At 42.0% G+C, this 15,529-nt stretch overlaps 1 long non-coding RNA gene across 1 annotated transcript in view; it reads right to left on the bottom strand.

The window, feature by feature from the left end:
- LOC142760802 (uncharacterized) overlaps nt 1-15,162 on the bottom strand; it is a 37,331-nt gene extending 22,169 nt beyond the window's left edge. The window contains exon 1 of the long non-coding RNA XR_012883406.1: nt 15,033-15,162. This is a non-coding gene — a long non-coding RNA (uncharacterized LOC142760802). The remainder of the gene's footprint in view (nt 1-15,032) is intronic.
- Nucleotides 15,163-15,529: the final 367 nt, after the last annotated feature.

The raw sequence follows: 15,529 nt of genomic DNA, 5'->3' as shown, positions 1-15,529 counted from the left end.
TCCTTGTGAAAATGTGAAATTTTGAGCCAAAACTACATCTTATTGGAAATAAAAATTTTTTAATTCACAGCCCAATTCAAATAAATTCTTTGAAAAAACTGTGGTGTCTAAATGGTCACAACACCCATAAATGAATTCCTTGAGGGTTGTAGTTTACAAAATGGGGTCACTTCTGGTGGGTTTCCATTGCTTTGATACCTCTGGGGCTCTGCAAATGCGACATGGCACCCGAAAACCAATCCAGCAAAATCTGGACTCCAACAAACACATAGCGCTCCTTTCCTTCTGAGCCCTCCCATGGCCCCAAACGGCAGTTTATCAGCACAAATGGGGTATTGCCGTACTAAGGACAAATTGGGCAACAAAATGGGGGTTTTTTTCCCTGTAAAAATAAGAAATTTTGATCAAAAATGACATTTTATTGGAAAAAAAGTCATTTTTTTAATTTCACAGCCCAATTCAAATATGTGCTGTGAAAAAACTGTGGGGTCAAAATGGTAACAACCATAAATAAATTCCTTGAGGGGTGTAGTTTCCAAAATGGGGTCACTTTTGGAGGAATCCTACTGTTTTGGCACCTCAACACCTCTTCAAACCTGGCATGCTGCCTAAAATATATTCTAATCCAAAAGAGGCCCCAAAATGCACTAGGTGCTTCTTTGGTCCGGGGCTTGTGTTTTAGTCCACGAGCACACTAGAGCCACATTTGGGACATTTCTAAAAACTGCAGAATCTGGACAATACATATTTAGTAGTGTTTCTCTGGTAAAACCTTCTGTGTTACAGAAAAAAACGGAACAAAATTGAAATTCAGCAAGAAAAACGAAATTTGCAAATTTCACCTCCACTTTGCTTTAATACCTGTGAAATGGTTAAAAAAAATCTAAATGCTGTTTTTAATACTTTGAGGGGTCTAGTTTTTAAAATGGGGTGTTTTATGGGGGTTTCTAATACATAGGCCCCTCAAAGCCACTTCAGAACTGAAAAGGTACCTTAAAAAAAAGGCTTTTGAAATTTTCTTAAAAATATGAGAAATTGCTGTTTATGTTCTAAGCCTTCTAACGTCCAAGAAAAATTATAGAATGTTCAAAAAATGATGCAAATCTGAAGTAGACATATGGGAAATGTTAAGTAGTAACTATTTTGGGTGGTATAAACATCTGCCTTACAAGCAGATGCATTTAAATTTTAAAAAAAATGGATTTTTTTCTAAATTTTCTCTATATTTTGCAATTTTTCACAAATAAACACTGAATATATCGACCAAGTTTTACCACTAACATAAAGCCCAATGTCTCATGAGCAAATAATCTCACAATAGCTTGGATAGGTTTAAGCATTCCGAAGTTATTACCACATAAAGTGAAATATGTCAGATTTCAAAAATGGGTTCTGAGCCTTAAGGCCAAAACAAGGCTGTGTCCTTAAGGGGTTAATAACACTATTGTGGGACACCAAACCGGTTATGGAAGGTGCTCCTGACTGTAGAAGACATGTTTCAATTGCTTATACAGAGCTAATTGCTCTACAGCTCTCCTTTGCTCTGTGCCACCCTTTGATCCTCCCATAAGGGGCAATACCAAAATCATAGGGGGATAGTAGATGATAATGGGCCATTTGTATTATAAAACACCCTACTCCCCCCCCCCCCCATTGAAAGTAATGATTCCTCCCACTGTAATTTGAGAGAAGGCTACCTGAGGCTCTTCCTCTTTCAGCTACCTTCTTTGGAATTGCCCGCACCTTTCTTTATGTCTATGTGATTGCACTTATGTACTCAATTTATGATGTACTGTTTACAATTGTTTGTCTGTTTTTGTGCTATTTGACACTTTACTATCAAGTCACAGCTGGTAGTCTGAGAATCAATGAGGTGGTGGAGCTGAAAGCGGATTTGCCCGTCGAGAGTCGGGTGGAAGTCACACCGCTTCAGATCTCCTTATTTATGGTATAATATCAAAGAATGATTATGTGGAGAATTTATAACAAAAAAAATAATAAAGCTGTGACCGACCTCCATCCGTCAAAAGTTAAAAGTTATGTTTTTATTGGTGGGAGCGGGAGGGCAACTTACAGGTTGGGCTTATGGTCCCTGCAGTCAAAGTGACACTTACTGTAGATCATAGAAACCTCCTATTAAAGGGAATGTGTCGCTAGAAAAATATATATATATTTTTTTAGTTAAACTGTTAGTCAATAAATGATTACACATTGTTCTAATTTTTTTATGTTTTCACAAGTCAGGAAATATTATAAATTAGATTCTAATTTATAACATTTCCATGTGCTGGTCACTAGAGGGAGCAATTCCCAAAATTGCAGCATTGGCATGTGGTAAAGCAACCTCATTGCTTTATGCTGCAAAATTGGAGAAGACACACTCGCTCTAGCGTCCTCAAACAATCCCCCCTCCTTTATCCTGGCTAGTGCCAGGAGAAAGGAGGGGTTGAATGTTCAAACCTCCTACAGTGTGTGCCGCCATTTTTTGAGTGAATGCACAGTGTAGGAGGTTTAGATACAGTGGTAATCAGACAGTAGAACATGAACATACACACACATCACATACACAAACATAACTTACCTGCTCCTGCCGTCGCAGTAGCTGTCGCCGCTGCCTCCGTTCCTAGTCCTAGCTCCTTCTGAACATATGGACGGAAGCCGCGACCGGAAGTAGTCATCTTACTGTCCGGCCGCGACTTCCGGTCCACATGAAAATGGCGCTGGATGTCGCTCTGCCGAAGACCTTCCTTTTGGACTGTGTGAGAGCGGCGCATGCGCCGTTCCCACACAGACGGCGTACGCTATAGTGAATGGAACGGCTCCCGTTCGCATTCTCTATGGGGATGTATGTGCCGTATTCCATCTCTGTATGTGTCGTTAATCAACACATATAAAGATGAAAAAAAAAATGGCAGCCCCCATAGAGGAGTAAAAGAAAGAAAAAAGTAAAACACAAAAACACAAATAAATAAAATGTATTTTAATAACATACTAAAAGCAATAACATATAAAAAATTTTTTTTTCGTGACACCTTCCCTTTAATATTAAAAAAATCAGATATTACATTATATAATACATTTCCAACAATGTTAACCCAGGCCTGGCAGTAAAAACATACGGTAAGTAAATAAAAAAAAAGTTATGATCTACCTGTTACAGGTCATGAGATGATAGCAGATTACATGGCTTTGGTCCTAAAACTTAATTTTTCTGGCATTTAAATTCAGAGGTTTCATTATGTAAATGACTCAAACACAAGTTTCTAAAAGAGTTGAGACTTGGCTTTATGAATGAATGTCTGTGTGTGTGTGTGGTGGCGTCAGGGCTGAGAAAAATAAAACAGAAATCTTGTGTAAGAAGATGAATCCCAGAGGGTGAGACAGTGTCTAATCTACTGATGCATCAACACGACTGTTATAAACTCAGATTGAAGTCTAAACTACACGCAGCTTCCCGCCGCTATTTAATGCCAGCACTCAGTGTCTTTCCCTAGAGTTTATAGCTACTGTCATATCAGTATAATTGTAAGCTTAGTTTAAAAAAAGAAAAAGCACACAGCTTGTTTTTATTTTTACTATAATAGGCATCACACAGGATCTGGCTCCTGGTATTTAGAAAGTTGGCCACTTGACAAGTACAAACAAGATTTAAGCCTGAGATGTGTCCCTCCTACAGTCTATAGTTGCTGGCACCAGTGTTGGCTCACCAGAATTTTTTTTCTGAGAGTCTGTCCTCCAATTATGCCAACCACGAGTTTACAGTTTCTGCCATATCAGTTGCTTATTAGATTCAATCAAACATACAAGTATACAGCTTGTCTTTATTCTTACCATAAGAGTTATAATATAGAATCTGGTGCTCAGTAGTCAGAATTTTCCACCTGACAAATACAAAAAGATCGAGCATGCTGTGGTCCTGTGTGAAGCAAGCCTAAGCGGTAAACTGTTGACAATCCTTTATTCAAAGGGATCCTCTGATGATATAAGATGATTACGGATGTCCCGCTACTGAGACCAACAGCTGTTGTTTGGGAGAACCTCGCAGTAAGTGTTCAATTTCCCTGCAGCGCCACCATAGGGGAAATAAAGCATTACACATTTCCCATTTAAATTAAAAGTGATGCCCATCTTTGACCGGGTTCCCATGGTTTGGATATCCTGCTATCCGACATAGAACTCGCAGCACATTCTGTTTTTTTGGGCGTAATTTCTGCTGCGGAAAGCAGCGCCAGAAAAAAGGACAAACGTTCATACTTACCCTGGCCGTAGTTATTGAGACGCGTCCCTTCGTTGACGTGTAGTCCGGCCTCCCGGGATGACGTTGCAGCCCTTGTGTCTGCTGCAGCTTGTGATTTGTTGCAGCAGTCACATGGGATGAAACGTCATCCCAGGAGGCCGGCCTGGAAGAAGTACAGAAGAAAGCATCGTTATGACAACGCCCGGGTTGTAAGTATAAGCTTTTTTTTTTTCTTCTAAGTTTTGATTTTTCAGGCGGAATCGCTGCAATCCCACTGCAAATGTCACAGCACGGGTATTTATTGGGTTTTACATCCCCACTGAATTCAATAGAGAAAAACACAATAGAAAACCAACAAAAACGCAGCATAAATAGACATACTGGGGATTCAAGATTCTCGCCGCAGGTCAATTTATGAACGTTTTCGCTGAGGTTTTTTTCCGCAGTGTGGGCATGAGATTTTCTAAATCTCATTCACTTTGCTGTTACTGTAAATTCTGCCGAATTTCCAGGTCCTCCAGAGCAAGAGGTTCTTTGAATTGGCTATCCTCCCTGAATATTAGATTAGGCTCCTGAACGAGGATGGCCCACCTATTCATTTAACATTTCCTAATGAAATATTTAAAAACAGGTGTTTGAAACCAGAAAACCCATTTAACTCTTAAATAGATACGTCTCCAGTAAACCATTCCTACTGTCGATAGTTCAGGATTCTTGTATTCACCAGTATCCACCAGTTATACCAAACAAGTGCAGGTCCATGGGTTTTCCCACCAATCAGATTTATCACATACAGTATCCACGGGACAGGTCATATATGTCTGAACGGTCAGGGCCAAGACCCCCATGGGTGGGGGTCTTCGTAGTGGGCCCAAAGCAATCACACATTTATCGCCTATGCAGTGAATAGGTAATATATGTGATCGATGGTAAAACCCCTTTGATTGAATAGTAAATTCTGTTATCATTGCACATGCAGGCCAAGGGACATGCAGGTTATTTGTGAGATAAACCACAATCCACACGGTTTCCTATATACATGAGGATTTGTAAAAGCAAATTCTACTGTGGATATACATGGATTGACACATGGATTAGCTGCATTGAGGCTCAATGGGAGAATCCGTGGCTTTTCAGCACGGCATCTCCACCAAGAATGTGGATTATAAAATCAGGTTCACTCATTAGTCCACACTATGCCCCATTCACATGCATTGGCTGTGGAACTGCAGTGGATTGTGTCTAGATTTACTTGTGGATTAAAGTATTTCATCTTGGTTTTTGTGGAAGCTTCAAATATATATTCCGTGGTCAAAACAACTACAGCAATAATGGGCCTCATTTATCATAACTGTCTAAAAGTAAAACTGTCATTGTTGTCGATAGCAACCAATTACAGCTCAGCTTTTATTTTTCCAGAAAAGTTTAAATGAAAGCTGAGCTCTGATTAATTGTTATGGGCTTAACGAACAGTTTAAGGCTAGATTCACACGAGCGTTTCCGTTTTGCGCGCATAAAAAACACAGCGTTTTTCCTGCATTGCAGTTCCGTCTGGCATCCGTGTACCATGCGTTTTTTCCGTGCGTAATTCATGCGTTTTTTACGTCTGCAAAAGAAAAAAATGATGGAGGTGTTTTTTTCCCCTTCATCATTTCTTTAGCAACTGGTGGGTGAATCATGGTCAGCACACGGATGACGTCCGTGTGCTGTACGTTTGTTTTCACGCACCCATTGACTTCAATGGACTGCGTGGTGCGCAAAAACGCACAAAAATAGGACCTGCAGTAAGTTTCACGCAGCGGATAAACGCTGCGTGAAAAACAACGCATGTCTGAATAGCCCCATTGAATTGAAGGCCTAACTATTAGACGGTTTTGATAAATAAGCAGATTTCTCAAAACCGGTGCAAAGGAAAAGTGGAGTAGTTGCCCATGGCAACCAATCAGGTTGCTGCTTTTATTTTGCAAAGGACCTCTGAAAAATGGAAGGTGAACTCTGATTAGTTGCCATGGGCAGCTACTCTACTTTTGCCTTGAACTTTTTTGAAAAATTCACCCCTAAATGTTCACCTACCATTTGTCCTGACTAAAAAGTAACTAATGTATTCTAGAAGAAAACCTGGCACTCCAAAAATTCTTTCTTTTTGAAAAATTATTTTATTTGCAATCCACAGACTTAGACAGTGTGACGTTTCGGTCAAAATAAACAGTCTGTAAAATTAATAAAGACGTTTGTTCTATTAACAACCAATAATAATATTCATGTCATCACCATCAAAAATTAAAATTTTAGCTAATATGAAAATCATCATATCAATATAAACAAATGTTCTACATACTGCATTATATATGATCAAAAAATGAAACAAAACGACTCATATGTTATAGATATTGCAAATCATATCTTATTATACATAGGAAATCGAATATGAGCAACATTCATTGGAAAAAGTTGTACACTGTAACAGAAAATAGTTTTTCTGCTGCATGGAAAAAAATAGAATAAAACAATATAAATAAAATAAATAAAAAATAAACATAGGTATAATGAGTCAGCCTTACCGGATTGCGCTTAATATGAACAGGAGCTATGCTGTTTTGACCGAAACGTCACATTGTCTAAGTCTGTGGATTGCAAATTTCTTCCAAAATACTATGGAGTTGAACCCTACCTGAGCACCCTACTATACTGAGTGCCTTGGTTTCTTTGATTGTAATGTATTCTAGGGAGACACGTTATCAAGTTATCGTACCTTGAACTATATAGGGGAGGGGCCAAAGAGGACCATTTAAAGAGCATCTTCACCTAAATATTAGGCCTTATTCAGACGACCGGGATATACATGGAGTGCAACGCACGTGATTTTCACGAGCGTCGCATGGACCTATATTAGTCTATGGGGCCGTGCAGACATGTGCGTGATTTTTACTCAGCGTGAGTCCGCTGAAAAAAGTCACGACATGTCCGTTCTTTGTGCGTTTTTCGCGCATCACGCACCCATTGATGTAAATGGGTGTGTGAAAACCACGCATGTCACACGGAAGCACTTCCGTGCGAACAGCGTGATTCGCGCAACAGCAGTCAAAAGGATGAATGAAAACAGAAAAGCATCACGTGCTTTTCTGTTTACAAACATCCAAACGGAGTGTCATAATGATGGCGGCTGCGCGAAAAGCACGCAGCCGCGCATCATATGCTGATGCCACACGGAGCTGTTAAGTGCTTTTTGCGCACGCAAAACGCCGCGTTTTTTGCGTGTGCAAAACGCACACGCTCGTGTGAATCCAGCCTTAAATCCACAGTGCAACATCCATACCATGATATGTTAAAGCTGGGTTCACACGGTGCATTTTAGTTGCATTTTTAGCATGCGTTTTTTTGTTTTGGTTGATGAACCCGTTCATCTTCCAAAACCAAAAAATGCATGATAAAAATGTACCAAAAACGCAGCGTGTGATCCAGCCTAAAAGATTACAGGGAAGGCCCCCAGGAAAACAATTGGGCCTAACATCAAGCTGCAGTGGAATCTGAATATATCCAAAAGGAACTGTAGGTTGAGTAGAAGATGTGCCTAAATGGCAAGAGGGTTTAGTTTGGTACATTGAAGTAATACATCACAGTTCAAAGCCCGAGTTGCTATGTGCCCCAGGGCTGGTGACCCTGGGGTGCCCTAACTTACTGGGGGTGGGATCCCACTGAGTGAAGGCACACTTGCACGCACTCCTCTATCACACTTCCGAGCACACACCTTTATTCTCCCGGCCTTCTGGCTGGGAGATGAGGAATTTTCATACCTGGTGGATGTCCAGGCTGTATCACAGCGCACATCCACTTATTTAATTTTGTTTTTTCACTGTGTGCTTGTCACATTTTGTCACAGGATTTTTGGATGCGGTGCCCTTCTGGGACCCTTCCAAAGTCTAGGGGGAAAATGTGTGGCCTTCTGGTTCCTTTTTCCCCTGCAACCCGGCCTCCCTTCTTCGGAGGGGAGGTGCAACCAGATACAGGCTCCAAGGTGGACACTGGGGTGGCAGCCCAGGTAGAAGCCTTGGAGTGTTGTTGGGTCTCCCTTAGCTTTGGCAAGGGGGGATCATTGATCCTCGAACCTCTAGGCCTATGGTTTGGAGGGTCGGGGAATGGTTATCGGGGCCTCTCTCTTTTAAGAGAAGGGCTGCGATAGACCGCAACCATGTGCAATTTTTGTGTGGCACCCCTGCACTTGTGATTGGTGATTAGTGTATGTGTCATGACACAGATGCTCATTAAAAAGGGATATGTCCTTACGAGTGCACCCAATAGCAACCCCTAAACCTGAGAATCTGCATTAGCCAAATTAGTTAGATAACTCAGTATGAGAGAAACCCTGTCTGTCAGCAGCTATAGACGTGTCAGAATTGCTAGCAGAGCTCACAGTAAGGGCTTATTCAGACGAACGTATAATACGTCCGTGCTACGCACGTGATTTTCACGCGCGTCGCATGGACCTATGTTAGTCAATGGGGCCGTGCAGACAGTCCTTGATTTTCACGCAGCGTGTGTCCGCTGCGTAAAACTCACGACATGTCCTATATTTGTGCGTTTTTCGCGCCTCACGCACTCATTGAAGTCAGTGGGTGCGTGGAAATCACGCGCAGCACATGGAAGCACCTCCGGGTGCCGTGCGTGATTCGCGCAACAGCAGTAAAAACAATGAATGAAAACACAAAAGCACCACATGCTTTTCTGTTTGTAAACATAAAACCAGAGTGTCATCATGATGCCGGTTGCGCGAAAATCACGCAGCCGCGCACCATATTCTGATGACACACGGACCTTTAGCACGCGCAAAATCGCAGCGTTTTTTGCGTGCGCAAAACACACATGCTCGTGTGAATCCAGCCTAATGCTGATATGACATCACTGCTTCCCTCATGCTGCATTGTCAAGCTGAAAAAAGTTTTGTGGGTGTTCTCAGTGCTGACTTGTTTAACATAAGAAATCTTGTAGATGTCCCAGAAAGGCATTAAAAGATAAGTATCTTTATTTGTACCTTTTAAAATGAGCTGCTTTTATAGGTACCACTTATGAATAAATTGGGGCACATTTATTCATGTATTTGTGCAAATTTTCTGACATAAAAAACATGGCGTTCGTGCAACGTCAATGGAGCTACAGAGTTGCACTCAAACTTTCCTGTCAGTTTTCTGCTTAGATCCGACCTGGCGTTGTTTAAACCACCCAAATCTATATTCATGTTGATTATGACGCACCCTGCACTGGGGGGGGAGACTCGCGCACTATTCGGACTGTGCCCAAGTGATAATAAATTTCTCCCATTATTACTAAATATTCAGCACTGGGCCTTGCTCTGGAAGCTCATGTTAAAAAAATAAATAAATTACAATTAAATTGTGGAATATTTGTTATCCAGATATCAAGTAACATAGTGAGCATATCACATACAGCACTATCACCATTGTGTCAAGTACTGTACGTCTGGTCATGATACAATTTTCAGTGCAGATTAACAGACTAGAACAGATATCTTTCTTTGATTTTGATTTCCTCCAAACCTCTAATCATGTATTAATTCATCACTTTTTAATAATCTTGAAGTGTTTTTTTTTTCTACTAACATAAAGCAATATCTCTACACAGTAACAATATACAGTACACTACATAGCTACTCTATATGTTACATATCCATATAAAATACTATAGGAGGAGGTCACATGGACGCTTCATTCTTGTAGCAGCGTTTTTCTGCTGGGTTGTGAATGCTATGCTAGGTATGTCAATCATGCCATCAAAGATCTCCCATGTGGATTGGGAATGCTGGGAGACTAAGGACAGATGATGCTGGGACAGGTGTCCCAAGTGATACTGTGAACGAACAACTGTGGAGTTTCTAAAGGATTAAAATAAGGGACGGCCTGGTTGGGTGCAAATATACTATATGTTCAGGAGCCGGAACTACATGGAAATACTGATTGCAGTTCACTGTGATTACAATACGTATATGTGACCAATGTATAAAAAGCATATTGGTTACAGTGTTCATGCTAAGCACAATATGTTAAGTCATACCAGTACTCCAGTTGGAATGAGCTGCCATGTTTTGTGATTGTATGAAAGTGTGTTCCCTGAAAATTGTAGACCTACGATTGTGCTAGAGGGCAGTGGGACGATGGACGAAATCACGAACAATGATCATGTAGTATAATAATAAAAATCTTAGGAAGAGCAGTGGACAATGGTGGAGGTGTGGACCTATGACGTTGAGGATTTCTCTTAGGAGTGGAATCTAAAAACCCATTTATATGTAGAGATTATTGCTAATGCCTTGTCGGCAACATATCTTGGTGTGTAAACAGGGAGACGCGCTGCCGACATGATAATGTATGGGGACGAGCGATCGGAGTAATGACCGCTCGTCTCCATCCATAGCTCCATGTGGCAGGAGCAAACGAGGGCCGATCAACAATGTCTCGTTGATCGGCGCTCGCTGCACTTGCCGAGTGTCGGCCGATGTAAAAGGGCCTTTAGACTGTCTACAATGACAATTGACCAGATAACTTTTAGCGGTATAATTAATCATTCATAAAAATGACCATTCCAATTTGTGTGATTTGGTTGTAGTCATCCACCATCCTGTCCCTATTGTATGGAATCAGTTTGCTCAATTATGCAAACAAAGTTGTTCATGATATGTGCAATAGTTTTGATAGTATGTGCAATAGTGTAAAGGCCCTTTTACACATGCCAATTATCGGGCAAACAAGAGTTAATGTGAATGTTCGTTCCCGATCATTGCCCTGTGTAAAGAGGGCAACGATGAGCCGATGAACGAGCAAGCGCTTATTCATCGGCTGATTGTATCGTCAATGCTGCAAGAAATATAAATCGATGTCGGCAGCACATCAGGGAGATGTGCTTCTGACATGATGGTAACGTATAAAAGTATCTGTTGTTTCCGTTTTACAAGTTTCCGTCAGGATCCGTTTTGTCAACCATAGACATTAAGGCTACATTCACAAGAACGTAGCCAACATCGGACGTGAAAAACTGCAGTTTTTCACGTCCGAGGAGCACCCGTGCGGGACGCGTTGTCACGGATCCCCCATAGACTAGAGTCTAAGGAGGGCTGCGTGACATGCAATAAAATAGGACATGTCCTATTCTATCACACACCCGTCACATGCTCCGTTGAAACAACGGTTGTGTGAACGGCCCCATTGAAATACATGAGTCCGTGTGACGGCCGTTGTTTTAAAGACCGTCACACGGACTAGATATACGCTTGTCTGAATAAGCCCTAACAGAGACTGTCTTATTTCCTGTCCTCTTGAACTGGATCCTGACAGATTAGTTTTTCTGTGCAATGCAAGTCTATGGTGACAGGATAGGTATCTTGCTGCACCCTGTTGAACCATCCTGTTTGACATCCGTTTTTTTTTTTTACATGATTTTATAATCAGGACTTTGAACAGGATTCTCAAACGTTTTGTGAACCTAGCCTGGCGTGCTTGATATACAGAGCTGGATACACCTAGGGTCAATCCTGTGTAGAAAGGCGCCTGCTGCTCAGGGTCAATAACAGGCTATAGTTGATGCATTGGGAGTTAGTGCAGCAGCCTCCATTTAACACATGTGATGCAGCTCAATTCTTAGGTGATAACAGTTTAGATTAAAGAGGCTCTGTCACCACATTATAAGTGCCCTATCTTCTACATAATGTGATCGGCGCTGTAAAGTAGATTACAGCAGTGTTTTTTATTTAGAAAAACTATCAATTTTGACGGAGTTATGACCTATTTTAGATTTCTGCTAATGATTTTCTTAATGCCAAACTGGGCGTGTTTTTACTTTTTGACCAAGTGGGCTTTGTGGAGAGAAGTGTATGACGCTGATCAATCAGCGTCATACACTTCTCTCCATTAATTTACTCAGCACGTAGTGATCTTGTTAGATCATGATGTGCAGTCACATACTCACACATTAACGTTACTGAAGTGTCTTGAGAGTGAATAGACTTGGCTTCCAGCCAGGACGCGATGTCTATTCACAATCCCGACACTTCGGTAACATTTGTGTGGGATTTACAGCACAGCAAGCGTGATCTCGCTGTAAGCTGTCATTTAAATCGTGATCTCGCGAGATCATGCTTGCGGTCATGGAGTCCCACACAAACGTTACCGAAGTGTCGGGATTGTGAATAGACATCACGTCCCGGCTGGAAGTGATGTCTATTCACTCTCAAGACACTTCAGTAACGTTAGTGTGGGAGTATGTGACTGCACATGATGATCTAGCAAGATCACTATGTGCTGAGTAAATGAATGGAGAGAAGTGTATGACGCTGATTGGTCACTGATTGGTCAGCGTCATACACTTCTCTCCACAACGCTCACTTGGTCAAAAGTAAAAACACGCCCAGTTGGGCATTAAGAAAGTCATTAGCATAAATCTAAAATAGGTCATAACTCCGTCAAAATTGATCGTTTTTCTAAATAAAAAAACACTGCTGCAATCTACATTACAGCGTCGATCACATTATGTAGAAGATAGGGCACTTGTAACGTGGTGACAGAGCCTCTTTAAGGCCTCATATACAAGACAAGTGTTGGTTTCGCGGTCCAAAAACCTTTATTGCGCATCCATGTGTCATCAGGATTCACGGATCCACAACAACAAAAAAAACATTTCACCGGTTTAGTGAAAAACATGTTCGTGTGCATGGGGCCATAGAAATGAATGGGTCCGCAATTTATCCGCAAAAATGTAGATACATTTCGGACACCGATGCAGGGTTGTGTGCATGAGGCCTTAGATTCTTGTTCATATATATAATATAAAAATAAATGTATTTGATTTTCAACTTGCATATTCATTTCTTAAAGAGGTATGGTTTTTGGTGTGGGATTATTAACGTAAGGGGCCTAAAGAGCAAGACATTTTGTTCATACAGGCTTCTGAGATCCGGTACTGCTTAATGTACACTTGAAAATAAGGGGTGAGATAATAAAAATAAATTTTTTTTTTGATGTGAAGGATCTTAGTTTCCCATGGTAAACCTTTCACAATATCAAATTTGCATGTTTGTATCTTGATGGTCTGCTTGACACATGTTTATGCTTGCCCACACTACAGATAGTAAACATTCCTCTGTGGATGACAACTGTGCCTAAATGGAGAGGATAGAAAAAGCTTATGGAGACATAAAAAACCTAAACAGAAGAACAACATACGACAAATTTAACCAAACACATGCTTTTTTAAATGTATTTTCACTACTGAATATTTTCCTCATTTCAGTCTTACATGTCTGTTCACACTAGAGATTGTTACATTGGTTATTATGTTCTGCAAAATGGCAATAGATAACAAGAAAGGGAACAAGCAAAATATCGGTTAGGCCACATTTCTTTTTACAAACTGTAGCCAAGATGTCAACGTTTTTTTGTTTTTTTTAATAGTGGTTTCCCCTTGCCCACCACTGAGCTGCAACGGGTGAAGCACCTTGGCAGCAGTTGTTTCTTCAGTATCTCCTGTCTTAGGCCTCATTTACACGAATGTGATATACGTCCGTGCGACTCGCGTGCTTTTCACGCGGGTCGCACGGACCTATACAAGTCTATGGGGGCATGCAGACAGTCCGTGAGTTTTGCTCAGCGTGAGTGCGCTGAAAAAAACTCACGACATGTTCTAAAATTCTGCGTTTTTCGCATCCGTGCGAACTGCGTGATTCGCGCAACAGCTGTCAAACTCTGAATGTAAACAGAAAAGCACCACGTGCTTTTCTGTTTACTAACATCCAAACAGAGTTTCTTAGAGATGAGCGAACCGTCCGAACCGAACTTCACCGGGTTCGGCCGAACTCGTTTTGACCGAACCCGGCAAAAAATGTTCCGGTACGTGACGTCAGGAGACAGTCACTGTCCAGGGTGCTGAAAGAGTTAAACTGGTTCAGCACCCTGGACAGTGACTTCCGATCCCAATATACGTGAACGTGTAAAAAAAAAAAAAGTTCTGACTTACCGATAACTCCCGGCTTCTTCTTCCAGTCTGACCTCCCGGGATGACAATTCAGTCCAAGTGACAGCTGCAGCCAATCACAAGCCAAGCACAGGCTGCAGCGGTCACATGGACTGCCGCGTCATCCAGGGAGGTGGAGCCAGATGTCAAGAGAGGCGCGTCACCAAGGACGTGTCACCAAGGCAACGGCCGGGAAGTTCTCGGTAAGTACGAACCTCTTTTTTTTTTTAACAGGTTACTGGATACGGTGATCGGAATTCACTGTCGAGGGTGCTGAAAGAGTTACTGCTGATCAGTTAACTCTTTCAGCACCCTGGACAGTGACTGACGTCGACTAGCCTCATCTCTATGATGGCGGCTGCACGAAAATCACGCAGCCGCGCATCATACACTGATGACACACGGAGCTGTCAAGTGCCTTTTGCGCACGCAAAACGCTGCGTTTTTTTGCGTGCGCAAAACGCACACGCTCGTGTAAATGAGGCCTTAGGCACAGAAGCGTGTGGCTCTCTCAGAGGTGTCGTAGGTCTCTAGGTGGCCACCTAAACATTATCCCTTCATGACAGCTATACACGTTACAACTATCGATGCCCCGTGCAGTTGTCACGGATATATACGTTGGGGCAGCCTGGAACGGGTTTAATGTGTGCAGTGCTACCAGGGTTGCCAACCTCCACTTCAGAAATTTCTGGACAACTGAGCTAAAAATCACGGACAGACCTAAATTTTTACGGACAAATTAGAAAATAATTTCCTGTGCACTGTTCTAGGAGTGACTCACCAATCACAGCTCCGCTTGTAGCGTTCCCCGCTAACTCAGGTGATGTTTTCTCTGATTAGAGACGTTCACTTTCCCTTTTTTTCTCCATTCGGCCCAGACCACTGTGACGATTTATTCCAGCCACGACTCGTATCTGCAGAATTTGACACAGACATGTTGGTTTATTGCTTTTTCAGCACCCTCCATGTCTATACCCCATCCTCTAAACAAACTCGTAACCCACAGTGCCCCAGACAATAATAATGATCCCTCAGTGCTCGACAAAATAAAAGTGCCCCCTTAGTAACCATGCCCCCTGCAGAGAGCACCACACGCAGCCTGCCTTGTAAATAGTGCCAGCCAGCCTGCCTTGTAAATAGCGACACACAGCCCCCCCCTTGTAAAGAGTGCCACACAGCCTCCCCCTTGTAATGAGCACCACACAGCCCCCCTTGTAGATAGCGCCACACAGCCCTCTTTGTAGATAGCGCCACACAGCCCCCTTGTAGATTGAGCCA

The sequence above is a fragment of the Rhinoderma darwinii genome, chromosome 4 (genome assembly GCF_050947455.1).
Source record: "Rhinoderma darwinii isolate aRhiDar2 chromosome 4, aRhiDar2.hap1, whole genome shotgun sequence".
NCBI classification, from domain to species: Eukaryota; Metazoa; Chordata; class Amphibia; order Anura; family Rhinodermatidae; genus Rhinoderma; species Rhinoderma darwinii.
This window is presented reverse-complemented; position numbering and strand designations above follow the sequence as displayed.